Source organism: Tenrec ecaudatus, unplaced genomic scaffold (genome assembly GCF_050624435.1).
Source record: "Tenrec ecaudatus isolate mTenEca1 unplaced genomic scaffold, mTenEca1.hap1 Scaffold_3720, whole genome shotgun sequence".
In the NCBI taxonomy this organism is placed as follows: domain Eukaryota; kingdom Metazoa; phylum Chordata; class Mammalia; order Afrosoricida; family Tenrecidae; genus Tenrec; species Tenrec ecaudatus.
This window is the reverse complement of record NW_027459140.1, coordinates 4,477-23,222: the sequence shown is the minus strand read 5'-3', so window position 1 is coordinate 23,222 and position 18,746 is coordinate 4,477. Positions and strand designations below refer to the sequence as shown.

The window sequence follows — 18,746 nt, the reverse complement described above, 5'->3', positions numbered from 1 at the left end:
TGACAGCTGATTGCCTTCAGGGAGGTAACTTGACAATTATTTACCATTAATTGTGAGCAGTGTCCTAAGTCTAACATATATTTGGGGGAGATGACTTGGAGAAATCTTTCTGTTTCCCACTATTTTGGATCACTTATTGATTGTTCCCTTTTCCCTGGGTTGGTTAACACCACTTTCTTTCCCCCACCTCCCCTTCTCCCATGTCATGCTCCCCGCCCCAACCATGGATCCTGTTGCTTTCTCCTCCAGATTGTTTATCTGGCCTATATTATCTAGTTAGAAGTGCAGATATAATATGCACACACACACACACACACACATACACACACACAAGCACACATACACACAAAAGAGCAAAACAAAATGACAAAAGAAAACAAAACAACAGCAACAAGAAAAAAAGGGAAAAAAGAGAAAAGCCTGTAAAAAGTTAGAGGTCTCTATGTTGACCTTTAGGAGTGCTTTTCTGTGGAGTCTGATGGGGTGCCACGCTTTGGCCCCCGAGTCTAATTTTGGTACTCTTGGGACTTCCTTGCTCTACTTCCCTTGCTGTTCTGTTGCACAACACCCTTAGTGTTTTGCCTGGGTGTGGTGGGGTCAGATCGGATGCAATTCCCAAACTCTCTCCAGTGTTGTCCCCTATAGGGCTATAGGTCAGTGAGGGATGTCATGACTCATAGTCGGGGCAGCCATAGTGCTTCTTTTTGCATGGGCTGCTCAGAGCAGGCATATTGTCCTCAAAGCTTGGTGGGCCAGGATGTGTGCTCCACTCTCTCTTCCTCCCCCTTCATTTTCTCCCGTGTGCTCTGATCAGACATGTCCCTTTCCCTGAGCTGTAGCTTCAGTGTTGTCCTCTGAAGTAAATTCTTCTGGGGGAAGGGGCAGCTGTCCTCTTAGTTGGGATTGGGGCTGGCCCCTCTGATATTTTTGTTATAAATAGATTTTCTTCCACCAAAATTCCACAGACCTAGAGGAGCATAGGACTGGCTCAGTGTCAGGGAATTGTTGATTATCTTTTCACACTTTCCTTGTGATGTGTTTTTCTCCAAGAGCAGCATGTCAGGTACACCTTTTCGCCCTCATATGACACTAATGTGATGGGGATCTGCCTTAGGCTGGGTTCTCTAGAAAAATAAAACTATAGACACTGACATATGCATAAGAGAGAGCTTTTCATCAAGAGAACATCCCAGCCCAGTCCAACTGAAGCCCATGGGTCCAATGCTACCTAGAGCATCCATGGCTCAGTGTGTTCAAGTCCCCAAACTTCAGTTTTTGGGTGAGCATCAATCCTATCTGTTGTCCAGCTTGGTATATGTGTGTGTATCACATACATATATGTGTGTGTATCACATACATATATGTGTGTGTATCACATACATATATGTGTGTCTATATAGTCACTCTAATATTATATGTGCACACGAATGCCTTGGTTTAGTTTATTAATTCATCAGTATATGAGGACCTTCAACACTACAGAAAACTACAGGACTCTAAATTCATGCTTTCATCACAGAATGGGTGGAAACAAATTCCCTGTTTCAGGGTTTTAATCTGAATACATTTGTACTTCCTTTTCTGTAAGATAAATGCTATAATTTTGATCATGCTGTATTTCTTTTTTTATTAAATCACTTTATTGGGTCTTGTAGAACTCTTATCATAATCCACACCTCCATCCATTGTGTCAAGCACATTAGTACATTTGTTGGCATACTCATTCTCAAAGCATTTTCTTTCTACTTGAGCCCTTGCTGTCAGCTTCTCATTTTTATTCCCCCCTCCTCATGAACCCTTGATAATTTGTAAAGTATTATTTGTTCATCTCTTACACTGCCCTATGTCTTCCTTCACCCACTTTTCTGTTGTCTATCCCCCTGGGGAGGGAGTTATACGTAGATCATTGTGATAGGTTCCCTCTTTCTCCCCCCACCTTCCCCTTCCACTTCTGATTAACAATTAATAGTTAGGGAGTTAAGTACCAAGAGTTATTTCAGCGTGTTTAAATGTAGCCTACAATGTTTTAGCATTTATTAGCTATTCATGGCATATCGTGAATATTTTATGGATGTGATAATTAAATTATGATTAAAGGAATTTTTATGTCTTTTTGGAAGCCTCTTCCTTAAAAAAAGTGAACCTGGTAGCTCTAGTTAGAACATACAGTCAATTTTTAATATCACTGGTAAAAGTGGACATTTATGGTTGTCCTTTTTCTGACGTGGGGTGATGTTTTTTCAAGTATGACTTTTTCTTTTTAGAAATGTATATTAGCATATTAACATTTTGAACTATATTTGTTTTATGTTAGATTTGTAGAGTTATTTTTCCTTAGCATGAAAAGTCTTTGACTTTGTTTAGTAAGTTTTGTGTCTATTTAGATTATTAATTCTTTTTTACATTAATTGGTATATATTACAGTGCTCATTTTCTTATATTAAATCAACTCTAGGATAGATTCTACTTAATTATCAAGTGTAATTATTTTCATGTGTTTTCTGACTCTATTCCCAATGTTTTCAAGAACTTTTTCATGTAGATCCATTATCAATATTGCTCTACAGTTTTCTTGAAGTATCATTATCTGACCTTGTTTACAGGTTATTACTGGTCTCATAGAAAATATTAATAAGGTTACTCTGACAATTATTGTTATGTTTCACCCAATAACGTGAACTTAGACAAAAAGAATAAAGCGTCTATTCATATTGCGTGAATACTCTCCTGTCTAGCTGCCAGAATCTTCAACTTTAATCTGTCTTACAGTTAGCCTTGAAGTTTCTCATGGAATTGAATTGTGATTCAGTTGATTGTAAACTTTCTGAACATCCTGAAACCCACTCGACTCTCATAGATCACTTGCTCTGGCTGGATCCTCTAGAGTGATAAATGATTTACACCCCTCTTGACGGGACAAATCGTCACTCACACCTGAGACTATGGATGGGACATCCTTGAACCCAAGCCAATAAGCCCACTACTACAGTGTGTGTTGTTTGCCATCAGTCAGCATTACCTAGAAAGCTTGGAATCCAGAATTTAGGTCAAGATGACAAAATGGTTTGATCAGTCATCTCTTTTCTGGATACATCTTGCATTTTTAAGCATCTTCCCTCACCTTGGCTCTTACCATGACCCCTTGCCATTCCATGACTGTAAGCTGCAGTCTTTCCCAAAGGCTTTAAAATCGGACATCTGTAAACACAAGAGCTTAAGAGAGTAGCAAATAAGGATTCCCCTGGCTTGTTTTCTTGTTTAGAATATCTCTATCTTGGCCAAGGTACCTCTAGGATGTGCTATGGGTGTCGCTCTGTCTCTTGTTGTCCACCTGTACAAAAACTTTCTCTAGTTACTACACTATTGTGCATAAATGGGCTACCCAACCATAGGGATTTCTTCACACAATAGATATTGTAAAGAATACCCAGGATGCAAGGGGATTGGAGTAGGTTTTACTTAATGAGAAGCTCAGCCTGAGTTGGAGTGGCAGATATGAGCGTGATTCAGCTTGATCACTTTCACCAGATATGTCAAGGGTTTTGGTCTGAGGTTCCGTTATGGGCTTTTAAAGAACATTCTTCATAAAATATTCCGTTCTTCAGTTAGATTGCTGGTGAAAAGAAGATATTTACCTTCAATGGAGCTTGAGAAATTTGAGGCCTTAAGTACTTCCACTTTGTGGATCCAAAGTTGATCATGATATTTGGGAAATTAGTAAAATTGCTCTGCAAAGATAGAGTGGACCCTTGTTTGATGCAAACCCTCAGCTTTGAGCAGGATTTTGATCCCAGGTGGTGGGGGTGGTCACTATTTAGCGCAAGAAGTACAGGCCAAGAAAGTGATATGCCTTTTTCAACATTGCCTCCTCTTCTGTTTCAGAACAAAGATTTGCCACAGAGAAATACAGTCCAGTCTAGGGAGCTAGAAATCTGGTACTAGTGTCTTGCACATTGAAGCATGACAAGGAAGGACTTCAACTTCTGACTGGGTCATGAACCAAATCCATTCACCTGACTCCAAGCAGGGTGAGCATCCCTGGGGTTCCTGGGGTCAGCACTGGGCAGAGGAGTTTGAGGGGAAGCAGGAGGGATCTGAGCTTTCTGGGGTCTGAACCCAGGAAACACCAGTGTACAAGAACCCAGGCTGCCCCATTGGTCGGGGTCCGAGCAATTTGCGCATCTCCCGGAATGATAGAATTTGCTGATAATGTAACCATGTATAATTGTATTAGAACTTAAATTGTGAGCACTCCAATTTGCAAAAGGCGGGTGGCATAGTGGTTACAGATTGGACTGCTAACTGCAAGGTCAGCAGTTCAGAATTACAAGTCACCCCTGAGGAGAAAAACAAGGTTTCCAATCTTGGTAAGAGTTATAGTCTCCGAAATCCACAAGGGGCCATTCCACCTCCCTTTAAAGGGTCACTGTAACCAGAATCCACTCTGTGGCACTGAGTTGGGTTTAAGGTTTGCATTGCTGATGACAGTGACAACTCTGTCCATTTGCTGCCTCCCCAGTTTGATTAAGCCTCCATTGAATTCCTTTTGATAATTAGCCAAGAATATAGATCATCTTACCCTTGCGGAAAATGCCTTACAAAATAGATTGCCTGCACTCCTCTCCATCCATCCCCCTCCAAGGGCCTGCCTAGATGTATCCTTGATGGAGCTCACCTAAGCGAGGACAGCACAGGGGCCATTGTTATGAGTCTGGCCTTGATTGCCTCAGTTTGAAGGCCCTGGACCAATCTTTTAAGTCTTTCTATCTAATAATGTGCATGTCCCAATTATGGTCCCATTCCTGCTGCTGCAGTCCCACCTGTATCTGATATATTGCTTTGCCAACAATCATGATCTGTGACATGGCCTTTTGTTCTGTGTCCTATTTATCTAGGGTCCCGACTCTGAATCCTCAGTTGCATTTGAACTGCTAATGGCCTCCCTTATCCATATGATGTGTGTGCGTATCTTTTGTTGTCTCTTAAAGTTCAATAAATGCTCTCCTCAAATTATGTTTGACAAAGAAGTCACTTTTCCACCCTAACACACAATTTAGCATCATCAGTGCCTCAAGGTACAGTTCTCTGGGACAGCATCTTGACAGCCGTACCTGCAGGTGAGGTCAGGCCCTACAACCCCCTGGCTTCTGTCCTAAATGTACAAAAATTACAAAGTTCTCTTAGTTCTGCGGATAAATTCTCTCTCTGCACCTTAGCCTTATACCAGACACACTTAGCTCTATGTGGGTTGGCAAATCTAGTTCCCCAGATAAGAACTCAAATGTACCCCTATTTCACCTCTAACCTCCTGCCCAAAGGCACTTAGCTCTCTTGTTCTGTGGTCTGGGAATGCCACTGCTCTGTCTCAGGCTCTTGGTTCTGCTGCCACCATGTCTCTGTTGCTGCTTCTTCCCTTCATGTCCACTCTTGTGTCACAGCTGCCTGTCTGCTGGATTGAAGAATTTCTGTGAAAGAATCTGGGATCTAAAGGCCCCTACTCCTGGTTCTTTTTTTTTTTTAAAGTCATTTTATTAGGGACTCATACAACTCCTAATACAATCCATACATATATCAATTGTGTAAAGCACATTTTTACATTCGTTGCCCTCATCATTCTCAAAACATTTGCTCTCCACCCAAGCCCCTGGCTTCAGGTCCTCAATTTTTCTTCTCCCTCCTCACTCCCTCCTCCCTCATGAACCCTTGATAATTTATAAATTGTTATTTTGTCATATATTTCTGTGTCCCATTTTTCTGTTGTATGTCCCCCAGGGAGGAGGTCACATGTAGATTCTTGAAATAGGTTCCACTTTTCCAACCCAACCTCACTGTGCCCTTCAAATATCACCACTCACACCACCAGTCCTGAGGGGATTATCTGCCATGGCTTCCCTGCATTTTCAGTTCCCATCTGCACCAGTGTACATCCCCTGGTCTAGTCAGACCTGCAAGTCAGGATTCAGACCATGACAGTTGGAGGGGGAGAGGAAGCACCCAGAAACTTGATCAAAGTTGTATTTTTCATCGTTGCTACATCACACCCTGACTGTTTCATCGCCTCCCCAAGACCCTTCTGTAAGGGAATGTCCAGTGGCCTACAAATGGGCTTTGGGTCTCCACTCCACACTCCCCCGCTGATTCACTATGGTAAGATTTTTTGTTCTGATGATGCCTGATACCTGATCCCTTGATACCTTGTGATTGCACAGGCTGGTATGCTTCTTCCATGTGGGCTTTGTTGCTTCTGAGCTAGATGGCCGCTTTTTTACCTTCAAGCCATTAAGATCCCAGATGCTATATCTTTTGATAGCTGAGCACCATCAACTTTCTTCACCACATTTGCTTATGCACAAATCTGTCTTCAGTGATCATATTATCGAGATGAGCGTGCAATGTAATGACTCTTCTCCATCTATCTTGATTGATAATTTGGCTTGGTAGCGTATTCTTGGGTTTGCATTGTTTTCCTTCAATTTTTTGAAAATGTTACTCCACTCTCTCTTCTTCATAGTTTCTGCTGATAGGTCTGATCATATTCTTATTTGGGAACCTTTATATATGATTGCTTGTTTTCCCCTAGCTGCTCTCATGATTTTCTCCTTTTCCTCAAAGTTGGATAATTTAAATATTATGTGCCTTGATGACTTCTTCTTGGGATCCAGTCTTGCTGGGATTCTTTCAGCTTCCTGAATGGTTGCCTTGTTTTAATTCACTAAGCTGGGGAAGCTTTCCTCCAAGAATTCTCTCACTACTGTTGCAGATGACTTCTTTGTTGTGTCTTCCTCCAGTAAGCCAATAATTCTAATGATGTACCGCTTCATAGCATCAGACTTAGTTCTTAAGTTTTCTTCAGCTTCTCTGATGATCTTATTAGATTTTTGTTCTCGTTTGTTGAAGTCTGCTTGGCTGTCCTCCAAGTCACTGATGCGGGCCTCTGATTCTTCCAGTTGCTTGTCGAGGTCCATGAGTGTGCTACTGGTTTTTGTTATCTCCTCCCTAAGCTCCTGTATTTCTCTTTGATTTATGGTTTTTACCTTTTCTATCATTTCATCATTTTTCTGTATTGTTTCCCTCATATCCCCTGACTCCAAGTAACATTCTGAAAATTTCTTTCTGTGGCAGCTCAATGTCTGCTTCCTCTATGCATGCATTATGTTCAGGACATCTTCTGGCTTTGCCTTTTGTTCCTCTCCTTTTTTTGTTGAGGTTTTTGGGGCTGATGGCTGCTTGTGTTGCATTGTTTTAGATGAGCCAGGTGCCATTTTCCAGGGAGTCGAAGAACACTGGCTCTCTCTGGGAGACTTTGAACTGCCTATAGCTTATTTCACTATGGAATTAACCTACCACTTTGTCCTCCTGTGGCTTCCCTCTCGGGGGAGTGACCCAGAAGGGTTGCCTGCTTTGGTGTTGCAGAGGTTGGGCAGAGGCTCCTGCAGTAACTTTTGTTGAGGAGTGTTGGCCGAGCTGCCTTATGCCCCACAGGCACAAAGGCTGGAAGGAGTTCCCCAGTCAGAAGTTGAGCAGAGTATCCCCTGTTGGGGGCCAGCAGGGATTTTTCCAGCCTGCTAACTACACAGGGTGGAGCTCACCTAGCTGCGTGTGGCTCAGGTGTAAATGCCCTAAGCTAAGGGAGTGGTCTGGAGGTTAGCAGTAGAGTGTGAGAGACCAAGAAAGAGGAAAAGAGGAGAAAAAAAAGTTAAAAAGCAAGCCAAATGTGCCCATGAGGGGCGGGGGAGGGGGAATATAGTGAAGAGATGGATAGAAAGCAACAATGTAGCTGAGCCCTTATCCAGGCCAGAGGAGCTGCAAGGGTTTAATCCTTGTTCGGAGGTGGTAGCAGCAAGCTGTGGCTGTGTTGAGAAAAGGCTGCTGCACAGCCCTCCAAGACTGATAGGGTGACAGAGAGGAGATGCAAAGGTCTAGTGCCTGCCCCAAGGCAGGTGGTGGCAAACTGTGGCTGTGTTGAGACCAAGCAGCCCTACAGGCTCCAAATGGTCCTGGCTCTGGCAGAGACAGTGGCGGGGCAAAGGTCAAGCCCCAGCCGGCCTCCACTGAAGTAAACCAAAAGCCCCCAGCCCCTCAAAACCCCATGGGTCTGTGCCTACTTGTCTTTATGATGCTCCTCCTGCATTCCAGCAGTGTTCAGTTATCTCTAAGTAACTCTCCTAGCTTGAATTCTGTGGAGTTCCTCTGGTGTTTGTTACTCCTTCGCCATCTTGCTGGAAGTCCCCCTGGTTCTTCTTTTTTGTTGGTAGTGAGATCCCAATTTCTGTCTCTGAAATAACTCAATTAGTTGTAACATGAATTCCAAAGTAACTAATCTGTAGGTTAGGTTTCAGACAGTTTATTTACATAACCACAAGGCACAACGGTACCAATGTATTGTTGGCCAAGCTGCCCGATTGTCTTATATGACAGCCCCAGTGGGTTTCCAAGACTGTAACTTTATAACGGAGTAAAAAGCCATGTCACTCATGCTTTCGAGGAGAAATTGGTGGTTTCCAATTGCTGACCTTGCAATTAGCAGCCTGACAGTAACCACTATGAGGGACAACTTTTCCTCGTTCACATTGGCAGGCGACAAACCCAGGTAAATAATTTGGAGGAAGTTAAGGGGGCATAGCTAGACTGTGTACTTGTATAGACCACCTGTCTGACTCAGTGATTCTCAACCTTCCTAATGCTGCGACCCTTTAATGCAGTTCCTCATGTTGTGGTGAAGCTCCAACCATAAAACTACTTTTGTTGCTACTTCATGACAGTAAGTTTACTACTGTTATGAATCAGGCAACCCCTGTGAAAGGGTCCTTCAACCCCTAAAAGGGTCTCAACCCATAGGTGGAGAACCACTGATCTAACTGCATTAGGTACTACAAATAATGGTATATTAAAAACATTATCTATATTGGGATTCAAAAGTGCACTCATTATTGGGGGATATATACTTCTTCATTTACATTTATATGTAATTTATATATGTATAGATATAAATTTCAATCTAATAAATGTCATATAAATGTTTATTATGGAGCCTTGTTTTTGACATGTGTTAAGTGTTGGACTTCTATCCTCAAGGTCAGAGGTACACACCCATTAGCATCCTGTCATGGCTTTAGAATCTTGGAAGCTCTGTACAGCAGTTCTCCTGTGTCCTATCTGCAGCTTATATGTCTAACTCTACTTGATGGTGAGTTTAAAAGTGTTTCTAAAGTTATTTTACAATTTATAGTTCTCCTATAAAATAATCTTTAGTTTATAATAGCTCTTTATATATCCCATGTAAAATGTTTCCAGATGCTTTAATTAACATAATCATCTTAAAGGTTCATTGATTTGTCATTCTCTTTGAGAGTCACACAGTAAGGAATTGGTAGTTTGTATGCTGTGGGGTAGGGATCCAACTCTTTGTTTATTTTTTTATATTTATATTTGATTGCCCAATCTCTATTTGTTATAAAATAATCTTTTATTCACATGTGTGAACATTATGAGTTTTAGATTTTATTGCTCATGGTATAAGCATGTTTCCCATTACTCAATAAGGGCACCGTTAACAGTATTGGGGACTTTGGGTGTTTAGAAGAAGGAAAGAACAGTAACAGCACCTGGACCTATTGGTTATGTGTTACACTGTATTCTCCCATCAGCCTGCCGATGGTGCATCACCAGCAGCTTAGAGGAAGGAGGAAGAGTGCCTTGTATTATTACTTTTGGGATTTCCTCACGAGAGATTGAAATTTGTGAGCATCATTAGAGCTGATCCAGATAAGACAGAGCATCCCAGTTGCCTGTAGTGTCCTAAGGACCAAAGAAAATGGCCAAGGCTCAGGTGCTTCTGATGTGTTTTATCCTTTTCTGTATTTTCTACTGGAATTGTAGGAGCCTGTATAATACTGATTCAGTTCATTGGAAAAGCAGAAATTTGAAATAGTAGAACTTAGAGCTAAACTTTTACTCTGATTTCAACATTTGGCTGGAGAAGATTAGGAATATATTGATCATAGGATTAACAATAAACTATTGACATTGAATATAATATAGCACTGAGGATTCTTTGGATAACATTATCTTCCAGCTCATAATTTATTATTCTATGGCCAGCATATCTTTCAAATTATATGCTATACATGGTTTTTAAGGAGAAATAAAATCACTTCTTTAGGAGAGTTCAGTAGTCCATGGGATTTTTGTTTGAGTAACTTTCTTTAATGCTTATTTCTGAAGGTGATATGTTAAATACTCTCCCACACAGCAGCATTCTCATCAATGCATCTAAAATGGTTCTTGTTGCATTAGTGGTTTAAAAATGAGACAGCATCTCACCTCCTCTAACTAGAGATGCAGGAGAGAGAATTAACTGTCAACATCAGCTCTGATTCATATGAGGCAGAGCTTAGACAGACCTGTACCCTCCAATGGTTTTCCAGTCTGACACCAGTATCTTTGCCACACTCCTCTCCTACTCAGCTGATTCTTTTTTTTTTTTTTTTGCAGTGGCCATGGACTAATTACAGTCCAGAGTCACAGGTACAAGTTTTACTCAGTAACAGAGTATAATTTGGTATCAGAATTAGTAGGCTACACATTGACTTTCATATTAAAGAACCATGTAGGCACATTTGCTCTTCTTCAGGGAAGGCCTGTTTCCCTGTCCCCTATCAGACATTTTTCCTTCTAAAGATAGGCTCATTTCTTAGTTCCATCTTTATATGGTCCTCTCAACTACTTTTGGATATCCTCTTCTTGATCTTGCCTGCCTGTCCCACTTTCTTGGCTGAAAAGCCCTTTCTGGACCTGACACCATTGGCTCTGTCACTCTGTCCCTTCTGCCCTGGTCATTGTCTCCATTGGTGCAGCTCTTGACCCATGAATAGTACAGTTCATTTTGCAGGAGCAGCAGTAGACCCATCCCTATGTGGTAGAGGTTCAAGATGGTCCATGATTTGCTCAGCAACATCTCACAAAACTCAAAAGTCATCAAGTAAATAAATCACTCTTCAAGATGTGGAAGCTGGTGAGTTCCAGATCTATATAAAGGTCAGGAATCAGTCTGTAGGTTTTTCCTCATTGATTTGTTTATAAACGCTGATGAACCAGATCATCAGGTCAGACCACAGTCCACTGCCTCACAAAGAGAAGTTGTTGAATCTCGTCAGCTAATAGGTTGCAGGGGCTGAGGAACCCAAATTGGAAGGTCAGACAGCAAGCTAATGGCTCATAGAGTGGAGGAAGCTCTCAAGTCAGGTCACACAGGCAGCTCATAGTTGCGATTCAAGGAAATGCCACATTAATTTTTTGGAAGCTGCAAATCCCTAATCCATGGGTTCATTCTGAACTGTGTGGCTGCAGGGGCTAATAAACCCAAATCAACAGCTCAGATGACAGGATAATGCCTCACTGTCTCCTCTCAAACCATGCCTGCAGGCAGTTCTCTCTCTCCCTCTTAATATGTTGGCTTCTTGGGCCAACCCAGCATCTTCCCTGCCTAGGCAAGATTAGGAAGGCTCCAGAGATCCACCCAGCAGAATTAGGCTGGGGGCGCCTTGGAGAGCATGTGGTGAAAGATGGCAAGTTCAAGAGGACCTTGCAATTAAAGTTAAGATAATTCACTCCAAAGGTGGCTGAGGAGAATTTGTCCTAAGGTTGTCAAGAGGAGCTTGTCCTAAGGTGGCCTTTAAGAGCTTAGAAAGTTGTTCTGCACTCAGTAAGGGAGATAATGTCTATGAACATTCTGATCTTGGTTCTGACTTATAGCTTCTTGTTCCTGATCCCGAGTTGTACCTTGTTCATTAATAGACCACTTTGATCTATTGAGTGTTGTGTGACCACAGCAACAGATTATCAAACCCAGAAGTGAGACAGAGTGGTGTGGAAGGATTGACTTGTTTTAGAGTTGACAAAAAGTGTTGGAGAGTTGAGGTATGTTTGACCTCCCCCATCTGCACTGTTCCCAGTACTTATTGCCACTGAAGGTACCGAGCCTCTAATAATGGTGATGCTGGTAGAAACCCTAATGCCATTTAATAACAAATAGGTCTTTATCTACCTTGTGTGATTATAAAGCTGAGCTATTTCTAGAACATTCAGATAATGTCACTGGAACTCAAAATTCTAATGTTAAGAGTGGGTGCATTATTTTCAGGCACTGGGGTCCCCAACACTCCAAAAGTGATCCTCAGGAGTGACATTGCAATTGTGAGAATATTAAAAGACAGAGAGCAGACAGCTGGACACAGGGGCTCTCTTCCCATGTCAGGCCTGAGAGAGTGAATATATTTTCCAGTGGGTATATATAATGGAGCTTACAGGTCTTTCCATAAGGCGTTCGTGTCATGCAGTTAGCATGTACATAGTTAATGGGTCATATCATAAGCGGGTAAAATTCTAAACAAGCAAGATGCTGAGTTACCATCTTGACCTAGTGTTAGTTGACTTCAAACTGGCCCTGTGCCCTCCCCAGGTGTTTGCTACATTTATGTTGGGCTGGCTCTAGAACCTGATTGCTCAGATATACAGATAACCTTCAGGCATAGTGAAGTAGCCAGGTACAGAAATGATTCCTCTACTATGGGAGCTCCTTTAAGCCTGCTCCTTAATGTGGAGCTAGCTATTGTGGGGGCACTGTATTTGACCTGGAGAATGTATTTGAAAACATTTATTTCTCAGAACACTGGAGATCTTTCTAAAATTAGGGCTAGTTTTCTCGGCTGATGGTCGTGAATGTAGAAATAAGGTAAAATATTTTTGTACCAAGTCCTCAGTTAATGACGCATTATGGAATGAACTACCACAATAGTTTTTATTATTGTTTTCCTTTTTTTACTGTAAGATATATTTTTTTAAAATCTTCAAATGGAAAATACTTCATTAAGTAGACCCCTCTTACTACAGGAACCACTGACATTCAACGATGTGGCTGTAAAGTTCACCCGGAAGGAATTGTAGCTCCTGAACTCTGCTCAGAAAACCCTATATCAGGATGTGATGTTGGAGAACTATCACAACCTGGTTTCCATTGGTGAGGAGAATTCTCAAGTCATTGACCTCGTCACTGGCTTTTCCTGTCTTATATGTTAAAAACTTTGCGGTGTTTGTGGTATTCTCAAAGAGGTAGATTCTCATTGCATTTTCTCATCCTAGGTTAGTGGGTTAGGTCTTCTACCCCTGAAAGAATGCTATTTACTTTGTTCCTTTGAACATTATTTTTCTAGAAATACAAAACTGCAGTCTTTACACACTTTACGTTAATTTTGGTGTGTCCAAGATTCTGTAATTTCCCTTAAACAGGTTATCTAATTGTCACCCCAGAAGCTTTCTCTCAATTGGAACAAGAGAACTGTGTTTGGTATTAGAAGCAAACTATAGTGGAATTTTCTCAGATGCATGGTCAAAACACCTTAAGGGGAATTGGCTGGGGTAGTTGATTGAACAGGGAGAAGGCCTCATATCTATGAAAGGTGTCAGAAAATGCATAAAAGTGTGTGCTACTTTGTATGTGAGAGTTCACTTGTCCAAGATGTTGAGGGAAGTACACCTGTAGCTCTTATGAGATTAGATTTCCATTTTCTTGTTTTACACTAAGTGTGTTTGCTTCCATAATTTTCTTTAACATTCTGAAATTTTCCCTTCTTTTATGTTTCCACTTTACTATGAAAATCTGTCTTGCACACTTCTCTCCAAACAGAGAACTCTGAATTAGTAACTGTCCTCTGAATACAGCACATTCCTCCCCTACTGAGTAAGAATGGATATCCATTTGCAGTATGCAGCACCATCTTGCATCTTGAGCTCCCACCATAAACGGGTCTCCTTTGTGCTTCCTTAGCTTCCCCCCTTGGAGTTTCTCTAAAGATTTGGTGTCCATATTCTCATTTGGTGTCCTGTTCCTTTAAAGTTTTCTTCATGCAGGTGATGTCAGTTCTTTCTGTTTTCTTAGAGAGATGGTCAATTTGCCTTCTCTGTTGGAATTCTTTAACAGACATATTTCCCCATATTTTACTCCTTTTGGTGAAATATATTTATGACTTCTGTTGTTTCCGGGTATCTAAAATCATCTTCCTAGCAAGAAAATTATCAGCTTAAAGTATACTTTAGCACTGTACCTTACATTTTTTTCTACCTGTAAGATTTTTTTAAGTTGTCTGTTCCTCCAATAATTTTTGTAAGTGGAAAGGGCATGTTTTTTTTAAATTAAGCAATGTCTGCTATATATTTCTTACTATGTAGTGTCCCTTCCTTAGGCCCACCCCTTCTTAACAGGTCCAATACACGAAAGATGACTGTTGCTGCTTCTAAAGAACATTTTTGCAGTATATTCCAATAGGTTTTATTGCTGTTATTCAAACAATGCATAGTACATTCAATATTGCTCTCTTTTCTTTTCTGTCTCTTGAGTAGCCTTTTGGTTTCCATGTGTAAGTTGCCTTTCATTTCATCCCACATCTCATCTGGTCTCTGTCATTAGTCTTTAGTCAGACTTTTATTCCTCATGTTTATTCTTTACATAGTCTCTAAGCTGTGCTCTAGCTACTTTGGCTAGCTTCTACTTGGATTTGAGCAATTTATGATCTGTTCCACAGTTAACCCCTGGGCGTGTTTTGACTTATAAGCTTCTCCACCATTTCTTTCTGTAGATGTGGTTGATTTGATTTTCATTTGTTCCATTCCGGAAAATCCATATGTGTAGTTTCCATTTCTGGTGTTTAATAAGGAATTTGCTATGAATTCATCATTAGTCTCAAAATGTTATCAGTGAACCTGTGTGTCATTTCTGTTACTAAGGTCACATTTTCCAACTACTGCTACTTTCCCCAAATTTTACACTTATCAGTGTGTATGATTGTTTGGTTGATCAATGTCAGGCTGAAAAATTCATGTGAAAATTTCAATATATATTTTTAAATATTTTATTGGGAGCTCTTATAGATATCATAACTTCCCATAGTTCAATTACATGGAGCAGTCCTGTACAATAGCTACCACAGTTTGAAAACTTTTTCTTCTTTAATTCCTTGATATCAGCTCTCCTTTATCCCTTCTCCCCTCAATTTCATTATTGTGGTGGTAAACAGAACCTGGATGAAAGTGTGAGCAGCAGCCTTATATCTGTACTCCTGACCACAGGGCTTGGAAGACCAGTTCTAGTGCTGGAAGAAAACCCCCACAAGTCCCAAAGCTAGAACTGCTAATGAGCAATCTCCAGACAGAGATTTCCCCCCAACTGCCCTCCAGGAAGATGTTAGTATACAGCTGCTACAGGTGCCTGACTTCTTGCTTCTCAGCTGAAAGATGCCTAGCTTTGAAAGCAATCAGGTTCCCTTTGTTGCTGTCACTTAAGGAATCAATTATCTCTTTCTCTCTTAAATGCCCACTGGATGGGTCCTAAAGGACTGGTGTGTAATTGAAGGGCAGAAATAAAAAGGCTTTGCATTCTTTCACCAATTTATATAATCTCAGGGCATGCAGCTCCCCCGCCTCCCACACAAACACAGGCAGACACCTAGCTACCTAACAAGGTAGGCAGGATCTTTAGCCTCGGGATCCCTGAAATAATTGGATGAGCAACTTAAGACCGGTGCTGAGGGTAGGTGGAGTGGAGTAATTGTCTCCTGAGCGGGGAGAACAATAACAACAACATGTCTGCTCTTGTCGTTAAAGCTGCTGGCAGATAGTAATTAGCCATGCGCTTGTATGAGGTATCATTAAGGTGGCACTACAATGAAAGGATAGTGTGGCGATGATATTTAACTAAGAGTATGTGACTGGGACTCTTCTCCAACTTTGTGAATGCTTCTATGTTTGCTTTAATTGGTGCACAAAACTGAATAACACTTGTACTAACTGGTCTTGCTTGCAGGCATATGAATATTAGCCTACCACTGACAAAATTATACATCAGGGAAGATATTGCAGTGTGCTTTTGGATAATGAATATGATGCCAATCTTCTTGAATTTGTCGATCTCAGCCTTATAAACCACTTGATTATCTAATTAAAAATAGCCAGTACCAGTCTATTAAAGTTGAATAATGCATACACTATCAATTTTTACCATTCCATTTTGTTTTGACAACTTGCAATTTTTCATGACAATATTGCATGTATGCCATTTTCCATTTACTAGAGGATATTAGCAGCTATTTTTTCTCATTTTCAGTCATGCCATGTCAAGCACTGAAGGTCCCCAAAGCTTTTCCTCCATCTACATCATTATGGTTGACTGTACTTTGAGGATTTAGTACTTGTTCAGTGTTATTTCATTGCCATTAAACCTGAGGGGTTCATGTTCCAGAAGTCGATCACCAGATCTTCCTCCCAGTCCCTATTTCTGGAGAATCCACTAAGACCTGTGCACCATGGGTGGTCCTGCTTGTATTTGAAACACTGGGTGGCAGTGCTTCTGGCATCACAGCAACCTGCACGCCACCACAGGACAGCACTGTAAGAGGAGTGCTGTGAGCTAAAATACAGGCTCCACAAACATAAGGAATGTGTTTCTGTACCATAATCCCTTTCATATATACCTGTAAAAATGGTTTTCTCCCAAGTAGAATATTCGCCATGCTTCGCATTCCCAACTTTATCTAGCACTTAGTTATCTTTCAGTAAAGATTGATTAAATGAATACATTTAACCTCTACCAAATGGAATTAGCAAGTCATATCACTCCTGTGGTCTATTGGTCTCATGTCTTCCTTCTGTTATGTTTGTTGTATGTATTCATGTACCTCTTTAAGCAAATATCAAACCTGTGTCCATTTATCACTTTCATATCCAACCTGATTTCTATAGTAACTATTTTTACCATTTGAATTGTTTACATGATTGTATTTCGTCCAATGGGCAATAAACATTAAGCATAGTGTTTTATTTATAGTCATAAAAGAGGGTTGTCACTAAAGATCTACTTTATATCAATGTGTATTTTATGGGGTCCATTGAAAACCAAGATATTTAAAAGAGTCAATGTTGTGTTCTTTTATAGAAATCCAGAAAGATGATGATCATTTGCTTGAGCACTTGCAGTGTGAAAGATGCATTGACAGAATGGAATGGTGCTACAAATGTAATACATATTCTCAGCATAAAAATAATTTTCCTCCAAAGGAAACTTATGAGATGTTTGGATTACATGAAAAAAATGTAAAATCAGATTTAATCATTCTGGAATTAAATCAGAACAGAAGCAACAAAATACAGAAGATGAGAAAACTTTTCTCCACAGTGAACAAGAGCAATTTAATACTGAAATGAAATTCCCTGAGTGTGAACCACCCAGGTTCATGAAGTCACAGTGCATTCAGCATCAGGAGTCTGATGAAATTGAGAAACTACACACAGGCGATAAATGTGGAACAACCTTCATTGAAGACTCTGTGTTCTATGAACACCAGATTATTGGTATACTAGATAAGACCTACGAATGCAGTCAGTGTGGGCAAATATTCAAGAAAATGTTCAAACTCAATGAACATTATCAAAAAAGTCATGAAGGACAAAAGCTAGGAAAATGCTTGCAATGTGGGAAAAATTTTCACAGTGTATCATACCTCAAGGGACATCAGGAACCTCATGTGGCAGGAATGTCCTATGTATGCAGTGAATGTGGGAAAGGCTTCACTAGGAAGAGTGATCTCACTGCTCATCAGCAAACTCATACTGGAGAGAAACCCCACATATGTGGTGAATATGGAAAAGCCTTTATCAGGAAGACTCTTCTCACTGTTCATCAGCGAACTCATACTGGAGAGAAACCCCATGTATGTGGTGAATATGGCAAAGGCTTTAGCCAGAAGAGTAAATTTACTGTTTATCAGCGAACTCATACTGGTGAGAAATCCTATGTATGTGGTCAATGTGGAAAAACCTTTCTCACGAAGAATGTTCTCACCGTTCATCAGTGAACCCATACTGGAGAGAAACCCCATGTATGTGGTGAATGTGGAAAAGCCTTTATTCGGAAGCATGCTCTCACTGTTCATCAGCGAACTCATACTGGAGAGAAACCCCATGTGTGTAGTCAATGTGGAAAAGCTTTTATCAGAAAGAGTAAAGTTACTGTTCATCAGCGAACTCATACTGGAGAAAACCCCCATGTATGTGGTGAATGTGGAAAAGGCTTTATCCAGAAGACTGCTCTCACTATTAATCAGCAAACTCATAGTGGAGAGAAACCACATAAATGTAGTGAATGTGGCAAAAGCTTCATTCGTAAAGGAAATCTCAAAACTCATATAAAAATTCACAGGAGTAAAACCCTATATATGTGGCAAAGGCTTTATCCAGAAGATTTCTCTCACTGTTCATCAGCTAATTCACACTCGGGAGAAACCCCATGTATGTCATGAATGTGGAAAAGCCTTTATCTGGATGGCTTCTCTTACTGTTCATCAGTGAACTCATACTGGAGAGAAACCCCATATATGTGATGAATGTGGAAAAGCTTTCAGCCAGACACAATGCCTTACAGCACATCAGAGATTTGACAAAAGGAAAAAAGCCCTTTGCATGAATTAAATGTGGAACATCTTATATGTGGACATCAGATCTCGTTAATCATGAGAAATTTTCAACAAGAAAAACTTTCATTGGAGTTAGTGTAACAAAGCTTTCAAAACAAAGGAAGAGGTGCTGGAGTTTGGCCTGGGCCAAGTGTGTGAACGGACAGTTGTGACTTACCATATGGGTACCCGTGTTCTGTGTTGCTGTCCCTCTACTGACATGGCCCACCATCTTGGCGACAGATG

The 18,746-nt window shown here is 40.7% G+C and overlaps 1 long non-coding RNA gene across 3 annotated transcripts in view; it reads left to right on the top strand.

The window, feature by feature from the left end:
• LOC142436506 (uncharacterized) overlaps positions 1-18,074 on the top strand; it is a 66,502-nt gene extending 48,428 nt beyond the window's left edge. For all 3 annotated transcript variants that reach the window (XR_012781975.1, XR_012781976.1, XR_012781977.1), the window contains 4 exons: positions 3,883-4,028; positions 9,076-9,187; positions 12,892-13,018; positions 16,985-18,074. This is a non-coding gene — a long non-coding RNA (uncharacterized LOC142436506). The remainder of the gene's footprint in view (positions 1-3,882; positions 4,029-9,075; positions 9,188-12,891; positions 13,019-16,984) is intronic.
• The last annotated feature ends 672 nt before the right edge of the window (positions 18,075-18,746 follow it).